Source organism: Henckelia pumila, chromosome 4 (genome assembly GCF_033568475.1).
Source record: "Henckelia pumila isolate YLH828 chromosome 4, ASM3356847v2, whole genome shotgun sequence".
Classification (NCBI taxonomy): Eukaryota; Viridiplantae; Streptophyta; class Magnoliopsida; order Lamiales; family Gesneriaceae; genus Henckelia; species Henckelia pumila.
In genome coordinates, this window is record NC_133123.1 from 233,361,781 (window position 1) to 233,371,951 (window position 10,171).

Sequence of the window (10,171 nt, forward strand, 5' to 3'; positions counted from 1 at the left end):
AGGATCATAAGAGTCGAAATTAAAGTTTGTCTATCGAAATCAAACTATGAAAGTTTAATAGACCGAAACCAAAAATTGCACCAGTATGTTTAAATGTCAATCAAACACTTATTCAATAATTAAGATGCACATATAGACTTGGTGAGAAAATTTTCACAAAGAAACCCAAGCTAGTGCCGCATTAAGTCAACCGCTCATTCTTCCCCATAAATAAAGGCCTTTTCTCTCCATTACCAAACAAAACCATAGACTCGCACTTCATCTTCTTTCCCATTCTTGCCACTCTGCTATTGCTACACAATGGCTGGAGAAAGCGAAGGACCGGCGATAGGAATCGATTTGGGGACCACTTATTCATGCGTAGCCGTGTGGCACCACGGCGATGTGGAGATCATACCCAATGATCAGGGCAATCGCATTACACCTTCTTATGTAGCCTTCAATGAAACCGAATGTCTTATTGGCCAAGCTGCCGAGAATGTCGCGGACATTAACCACGCCAACACTATTTTTGGTGAGACATACATTGTATACGATTCCCAATATCATGCATTCACCTTGTTTGTGGCATCTTAGTACTGTTGTGTTTGTATTCTAATGTTCTCTCTTTTTGTATTTTTTGTCGATCCCCTTGAAACAGTACGTTTGCATACAGATGATAAAGTGTATATGCTAACTTTGTTTTCTGTGGAAAACATGCTAGTTTTGCGAAGCTTCATACGGTCTATCGATGCTAAAATCTTATTGTTGTTTATTTGCAGATGCTAAAAGACTGATTGGTAGGAGATTTAGCGACCCTTTGGTCCAGAAAGATTTTATGCTTTGGCCATTCAAAGTCGTCTCGAGTCAGGATGATAAGCCCATGATTGTGGTTACGCACCAAGGTGAAGAGAAACAATTTGCTGCTGAACAGATTTCTTCCATGCTCCTCACCAAGATGAAGGAGATTGCAGAAGCACATCTCGGTTGTGCAGTAAAAAACGCGGTTATTACGGTACCGGCCTACTTCAACGATTCCCAGAGGAAGTTGACCAAGGAGGCCGGAACCATAGCTGGGCTCAATATCTTGCGTCTCATTGCCGAACCAACTGCTGCAGCGATTGCCTATGGTCTCCAAAAAAATATTTATAGCGACACCAGCCCCAAAAACATACTTGTTTTCGACCTCGGTGGTGGTAACTTGGACGTGTCTGTTCTCGCCATCGAGAATAGTATCTTTCAGGTGAAGGCTGTTTCTGGTGACACTCACCTTGGAGGAGAAGATTTTGACAATAGAATGGTTGACTATTTTGTTGAAGAGGTCAAGAGAAAGCACAAAAAAGACATAAGCGGCAACCCCCGCACGTTGAGAAGGTTGCGGACTGCTTGTGAGAAGGCAAAGCGGAATCTGTCTTTTATGGCACATACAACTATTGCATTGGAACATTTGTATGATGGAATCGATTTCGAATACAAACTAACCCGCGAAATATTTGAGGAGCTCAACATGTACTTGTTCGAGGAATGCATTGGCCATGTAGACAAGTGTTTGAAGGACTCCCAGATCGATAAGACAAGTATCCACGATGTGGTACTAGTTGGTGGATCCACTAGAATTCCCATGATTCAAAAATTGCTTCAAGATTTCTTTAATGGTAAGGAGCTGTGCAAGAGCATTCACCCGATGAGGCTGTAGCCTCTGGTGCAGCAATTCAAGCCGCGATTCTGAGCGGCCAGCAGAGTAATCACGAAAATAGTATATGTGACATTGAACTACATGAAGTCGCACCACTATCTCTTCGTCTGGTGACTTTAGGTGCTGAAATGGAAGTCGTTATCTCAAGAAACACACCAATTCCTACCACAATAGAGAAAAGATTTACTCCGGGGATTGACTTCCAAAAGAAAGTAGAGCTATCAGTGTACCAAGGAGAAAGTGAAAGAACAAGTGACAATACTCTGTTAGGTGAATTCGTTTTCTCTGCCCAGCGACATGTTCCTCATCTAAATGTATTCTTCGACATTGATGCTAATGGTATCTTGAATGTCTCCGCGGAAGATAAAGCTAGCCAGAAAAAACATGTTTTCAAAAAATTTAGACGCAAAGTTGGAGGCTGGTTGCATAAGAAAGATCGAGAGAACGGTACTGAAAGAAGCTCTTAAATGTAATTCAAGATGAAGATGTGTTATCCAAGGATTTTTCTCTTCTACTGGTTACTGATCATGGTGACTGGTTTGAGATTCAATTTCTACAAAATGGTGTAACATTCTATATTACACCAATAATTGATTGACACGTGTGATTGAAAAACAAGTGGAATTAACTGCCAATGTAACAGAAAATGTTAGAGAAATCGTGACAGGTGAATTTTTCCCAATGAAGATATCTTTGAATGTGGGAATAAAAATTGAAGAAGATCCTCCTATCTATCATACAATCAAATCTATAGATGTTAATATTGCTGCTGCAAGAGTTTATTTTTATGAATTCAAACATTGTTTTTATTTTTTTTTTTAGTTTTTATGAATTGATTTATTTTAGATTAAGACCTTGATAGGACCATGAAATACTTGCTTTGATATTCAGTTTATTTTCAATAAATTAATCTTGCTCGCTTCCAATCACTGATTGATGTTGATTTAATATGACTTGTGAATAACCTAATCAACTATTTACACATTTATTGATTAACCTAATCAATTATATATATGTTGGTTGCCCTTTTTGTTACCAACTATATATTCCATTCTACGGCGTCCCTAGCGGGAAACATGAGGATGAGTGTGCGTAGTACAGGTTAAGACTGATTTCCCCGGATCGACAACCAGGTCTTAAGGACATCAACAGACCCATGTCTCGTATCATGGAATCTATTGGATGCTATCATTTACTAATGATAATTCACGTGATATGCGATTCGTTCTTATCATTTGGGCTTCTCAGTCTGGTGATAGTTGCGGTGGCTTGACATCCTAGAACACAGTCAAAAAATCTGTTATTGCTTTTGGAACCGAGAATTGTTTGGTCCTTTATTGTTGATTATTTAATATTGTTTTAAAGACGTCAATTAACATATGGTTAAATCGATTAGAAATAATTTCTATTTTAGTATGTTGTTTTATGTAAAAACTAAAATGTGATCATGGCAATTTAATGCATTCAAATCTAATTAAAGTCAAGTAAAAATTATTGGACTGTTAGATTTATATAAGATCATCAATTCTAAAAATAGAATAATAATTAATTTAGGAGATTTCATCGTGATTGTGAAAGAATTTGATAATTAATTTGATTTTAATTATAAAATTCAAAGGCTTATTGGCTCATAAAAAGATTAAATCGAGAGATGTGCACGAGCGACAAGGACTTGATTTGATTTTAACACATGTCAACATAGTGGAGTTTGTACGTAGTACGTACTGTCGTGTATCTTAGTCATTTATTTGAATTTAAATCTTCATTTAATCATTTAATAACGTTAGATTTAATTTAAAATTTATATCTATAATTTTATCCTCTAAATTTTATTTATTTTGTCTAGTTTAAGTTAAGTAGTTAAAATTCTAGTAATTAAATATTAGTTTATGTCGGATTGACTCGAACTCAGGGGCCGATTTAGGAATTTTATCGAGGAAAGACAAAAATCTAAGGAAAACACACATATGTATATATATAATCATCGATAACAAAAAATAAAATATAATAAAAAAATATAAGTAATATTTTTAATTTGATCAGATCTAACTAACAATGTCTCTTACAACTTGAATTTTTTAAAAGATAATTATTACTAACTATATCCTACATGATACAAAATATAATATTTTCAATATAAATAATTACACTATCATTCAAATATTTATTTATGTTCTATTGATTGATGAAGACTTTTGTTTGGAATAACAACAAAGATGAATTAAATTAATGATGAATTCATCTTCCAACATGGGTTGTTGGTTAATGATATAGAGTTTTGAACAATATTTTAATGTTTTAATAATAATAATTTATGTGTACCATTTTTAAAAAACTAAGGGTATGCTCACAAAAAAATTTAAGGGAGAGCAACTGTGTCCCCCCCCCCCCCCCCCCCCCCCCTTGCGTCTGCATGGAGCCACCCATGCTCGAACTCCAATCCTACTACATTATAACTTGACTTTAAGCATGTCTAAATCTCTCAGTTGCAACTACGCCTCGTCTCATTCAATTACATGCATGAAACAATATTTCATGTAATCGAAAATCCGAAAAACTAATTGGTATATCATGTAATCATAATTGCGATGTGGCAAAAAATAATAATATCAACAAGCAACCATGACATAAAAGGAAAAATCAATTAAATTTCAAATCCATTACGAGTTTGAGCGACAGAGCAAGCAACATTTGGTGGCTAGACTATCCAAAATTGATTTTCCGACAGATAAGGTTTGTGTTGCATGCCATCTAGGCAAACAGGAAAGAGTTGCAACTCTTCCACTAAATACTAAGATTTATTGTTTATGGATCGTTTTCGTCCTGTACCAACAAAGAGTTCGTCCTATACAAACAAAGAGTTTAGGGGTATAAGATACACTCTACTGATAGTATATGATACCATACACATGTCCAGTTTGTCAAGATTTTAAAAATATTCAAAATGATAAATCTAATTGTGATAGATAGGATAAGAAGTGACAGAGACACAAAATTTACAAATAAATTTTTATCATCTTATCTAGACGATCAAGAAATTAATCAAGCAATTGAGTTTTGAACTACAAGATCTAGAGCCGTCAATTTGGGTAATTTTCGTCGGGTCGGCTCGCCCCGCCACAAAATTTAAGTAGGTTGGGTTGAAATTTTTCAACCCAAATAAAGGTGGGCCTAGGTGGGCCAAACCACCTAGGCCCGCGACCCGCGCAGTTTGACCCGCGAGCTTGAAGAATTATTATTTTATTTTTATTTTTATTGTGATATATGTATTTTTTAATGAAAGTTGTATTTTTTTGTATTAATTACTTTATATAAAATTTACACGTATGAAATCAATAATTAAAATTTTTACTAATATGTTTCTATTAATATTTATTTAAGAAATTAAATTTATAATTAATTATAATGATTTTTATTTATTTTTATTTGTAAAAATCCAACCCGTGGGCTCAACCGAACACGCAACCCACTTTGGGTTGGGTTGGGTTGAGTAGGGTTGAGAATATCCAGTCCGCAAGGATGGTGGGTTGGCCCGCCCTCGACCTGCTAAAAGGTAGGTTTTTGATGGGTCTGCCCATCCCGCCATGGGTTGGCTCGTCTTACAGCTCTTATAATGACCCGCACCGTGATCACCTACTAATCAAAAGCTTAAGCATGCATTTAACTTAATTAAATAAATCAGAAACTAAACAGCGAAAAACTTAAGCAACAAAAATATATTGTATACAACCTTATCGAATAAATCCAGATTATTAACCCAAATACAACAGAAACAAAAGCCTAGACAAAGCCCTACTGGTCATCCAATGCCTAAGCCCTCCTGGAACCACCCGCATCGTTCAGCCGCAGACCTGCCCCATGGAATAGGGTGTTCAGATACAACAAAGTACGGGACGTGATCATGAAAAGCTCAGTAAGAGAGTATGAGTATATGGTATTATATGTGCATGTATGCAAGTGAACTGGGTACCAAAACACGAGGTCAAGAATATCTTATCAAGAACAAACTTGGGTCCTGATATGTGCCATGCTGAGCCGTCGCTACAGAAGGTGACCAACATACTCAGAAGCCCTGATGGTGACCAAACACTAGTACACGTGTCCAACCAAATATCAGTGATCTAACACGAGATCTGTGTCCAACTGATTTTGGCGACCTAACTCTGTGTCCAACCATCTACTGACAGATCATAATACCGGATATATCAATTAGGATAAAGGTTCAATATGCTCATGTATGCAACATACAGTCATGACATGCTGTATATAAAGGCATATAAAATATGCAATCACATAATCCATGCAAACACATAATGCATACATACTCAATCTGGATATCTCGAATAATACTTTCGTACCTCAAAGACTAGGCAAGCTAGACCAGCTCTCTGTCCTAGCCTACAGTCCACATTACAATGCAAAGTACTCATGCATTATAACCATATTCTAAAAGCCTTAACTACTCTATAGCATACTCCCTATTTAATATAAGGAGCCAGAGCTATACCTGTTTCCGTTGTCAGCCCGTTGATGACGACTGTCCCAAAACTTGGGCACCGCTCGGCCGCAACCCCGGAGCTCCTGGCCAACCTTCGGACCAAGCCTCGGAAGGCTGGAAACTATCTAGAGTAGCCTAGAACATTGTCCAAGCCACTTTGACACATGGGCTCTGCTGAGTTCGGACGGTCTGAACTGGGTTTGGACGGCCCGAACTGGTCCGCACGGTCCGAACTGTTTTGGTCCTTTCGAACTCATTTTGGACCCCCCGGGACCTCTCTACCATTTTTGGACGTTCCAGATCTGATTTTTCACTTATTTTCACCAAATAATGACTCCTTAAACATGTTTTGACACTTTTAAAATTATATGTCATTTTCTAACATGTTTAAAATCACTTAATCTTGTAAAATGAAACCGGGCTACTACATTCTTCCCCACTTAAGATAATTTCGTCCTCGAAATACATCTTAAGTACCGTTATGGACTTGTATAAGAACAAAAAGTTCTTTATTCTCTCATATCATTTTATAAGACCTCATTGAATCCAAATAATTACTAGTAGCATCATGGTCTCCAGACTGGGGTAACTTTTCAATAACCTTTGTGAAGTACAAATGACTTCCAGAGCAATAATGGGAATACACACCACCACATACAATCCTAATTACAGTCCACGTCTCTCATTATCAATCATCATTGTGTCCTGATGAAAATTGTCATCACTTGACAATTAAAAATCATATCTCTAATATCATAGGGAAACCTCTCAAATAAGTCTTACAATCACTTAATAAGAAACCAAATCATCATGCTGATCATATCCCTGATATCTATCTGCAACTCTGATAAGGCCAGACAATACTGATCGAATCTCCTGGTTCTCCCCCAGTACCACTTGCAAAAACTATCCATCCAGAATGTACAATTTTTAAAGAATCATTTCCAAGACTATTTTGTCAACGGAAACTAAAATTTGTATCTCTGATATAGTCAGACGATAACGTTCAAATATCTTGACACTAATCCAGTACCAATATCAAATTTATAAGAACATTCATTTTGTTAATTATACCCATTGTTATAACTGTGCAAAATATCAAGACTCATGTAGCCTCCCCCAATAGCCTATCTGGAATAAACCTCCTAGAAAACACCGGCGTAGGTCGCGCTTCCTATCCCGTTTTGAACAACCAGCACAGTCCTCAGCATCTGGTATAATTCATCACTGAATGTATGATGAAAATCCATCATCAATAACCAATGACCCAAACGCTGAGTTTCTGAGGAAACAAGTCAACTCTGGCACTATGTCAAATCTCTGACTTTTTGAATCATTATAGGAAAAAGCCTAGAACTGATCATCTGAAAACTAGCACAACTCTAATCCTTGGTTATGCAAATATCAACTAATTCAACACAGTTGAATATCGATCAGAAAATACTTGGAATTAAATTTAGAAAATTCCCAAATCATAAATCCACATGATTGTCAGAATACAACTTATTAACATTCTGTTATCACAAAACATCATTATCAAACGGAAAACTCAAATACATCATCCGTCAAAATCATTTTGAGTGTCATCATTATTTTCTGGCTGCGTCTGAGCTCCCTACAAAGCATAAATCTGACCCTGCATCCGTCTACTGCTGATAATCTCCATGATGACTACTCTGGGTCCTTTGCTGCACTGATGCCTCAACTGTCTACTTACCTGAGATCCCCTCGTAGATTCTTGTCCACTCTGTCCACTACGCTTGGGGCAATCTCTCTTGAAGTGATTAACACTTCCATAGATGAAACAAGCTCCAGCAGCGGCTCTACAATTCTCAGTGAGATGGTCTCTCCCACAATGATCACACTGCAACTTTTTCTTGCCCGATTGACGAGTCTCATCAGATCCTGTAGATAAAGAAGATCCGGATTTCTTAAATGACTGAGTGCGTGGACCCAAAGAACTCGTGGGTCTATATGAGAGGAAAGACCTGTTGCGTCGAATGCTATCCTCTGCCTGATGACATCGACTAACTAATCCCTCATAAGTCATTTCATTACCTATAGCTACTCGGTCATGGATTTCCGGATTAAGACCCTGGAGGAATAGATTATACTTCGCCTCCGTGCTATCAGAAATCTGGGGGCAATATGGCAGTAACTCAAAAAAATTCAACTGGTACTCCTCGATCGACATCGATCCCTGCCACAAACCTTGCAACTCACTTATCTTCGCTTGTCGGAGAGCAGAAGGAAAATGCAGCTTATGAAAAGCCGTGTGGAACTCATCCCAAGTAGCAATTCCTCGGACTACAATAAAAGGTGCAAAACTAGAATCCCACCACTTCCAAACTCGTCCTTCTACCAGAAAATCAAGAGTTTCCATCCGCTGCTCCTCAGTGCATCGGAACTCCTGGAAACAAACTTTCATACGTCGTAGCCAGTTCCCCGCATCCTCTAGTGACTCTCCTCCGACTAAAGGTTTCGGACCCATATGCATAAACCTATGCATGCTGAAACGCCTATGATCATCATGGCGATGGTGATCACGGTCCCGACGATGCTTTCGATCGTCCTAATCACCCCAGCGTCCACCTATGCTACCATGGCTACTCTCGTCACCATGGCTCGCCATCTACATGATGATTGGAGGTTAATCCCAATTTCAACTATCTAGATCCCAAGATTACTATGCATGCTCTAATACCATAAATGTAGTGACCCGCACCGTGATCACCTATTAATCAGAATCTTAAGCGTGCATTTAAATTAATTAAATAAATCAGAAAATAAACAGCGAAAAACTTAAACAACAAAAAGATAATTTTTTACAACCATATCGAATAAATCCAGAGTATTAACCCAAATACAACATAAACAAAAGCCTAGACAAAGCCCTCTTGGTCATCCAACGCCTAAGCCCTCCTGGAACCACCCGTATCGTCTAGCCGCAGACCTGCCCCATGGAATAGGGTGTTCAAATACAACAAAGTACGGGACGTGAGCATGAAAGCTCAGTACGAGAGTATGAGTATACGGTATTATATGTGCATGTATGCAAGTGAACTGGGTACCAAGACACGAGGTCAAGAATATCTGATCAAGAACAAACTTGGGTCCTGGTATGTGCCATGCTAAGCCGTCGCTATAGGAGGTGACCAACATACTCTGAAGCCTTGATGGTGACCTAACACAAGTACACGTGTCCAACCAAATATCAGTGACCTAAAACGAGATCTATGTCCATCTGATTTTGGCGACCTAACACGTGTCTCTGTGTCCAACCATCTACTGACAGGATATCATAATACCAGATATCTTAATTAGGATAAAGGCTTAATATGCTCATGTATAAAACATACAGTCATGACATATTGTATATAAAGGCATATAAAACATGCATTCACATAATCCATGCAAACACATAATACATACAAATATACTTAATCTGGATATCTCGAATAATACTTCCGTACTTCAAACACTAGGAAAGCTAGACCAGCTCTATGTCCAAGCCTACAGTCCACACTACAATGAAAAGTACTCATGCATTATAACCTTATTGTAACAGACTTAACTACTCTATAGCATACTTCCTATTTACTATAAGGAGCCAGAGCTATACCTGCATCCGTCGTCAGCCCGCTGATGACGACTGCCCCAGAACTTGGGCACTGCTCCGCCGCAACCCCGGAGCGCCTGGCCAACCTTCGGACCAAGCCTAGGAAGGCTGGAAACTACCTAGAACATCCTAGAACCGAGAGAGAAATATACAAATGGTATGAAAATTCTGAAATTCGGAGGGCCTATTTATAGGCGGAATTTGGATGGTCCGAACTGCTACTTGTTCGAGCCACTTTGACACCTGGGCTCTGCTAAGTTCGGACGGTCCGAACTGGGTTCGGACGGCCCGAACTGGTTCAGATTGCCCGAACTAGTCCACACGCTCCGAACTGTTTTTCTCCTTCCGAACTCATTTTGGACCCCCGGGACCTACCCTA

General features: G+C 38.4%; 1 pseudogene; it reads left to right on the top strand.

Annotated features, from left to right (window-relative positions):
- Positions 1-257: 257 nt before the first annotated feature.
- LOC140867580 (heat shock cognate 70 kDa protein-like) lies at positions 258-2,148 on the top strand (annotated as a pseudogene).
- The last annotated feature ends 8,023 nt before the right edge of the window (positions 2,149-10,171 follow it).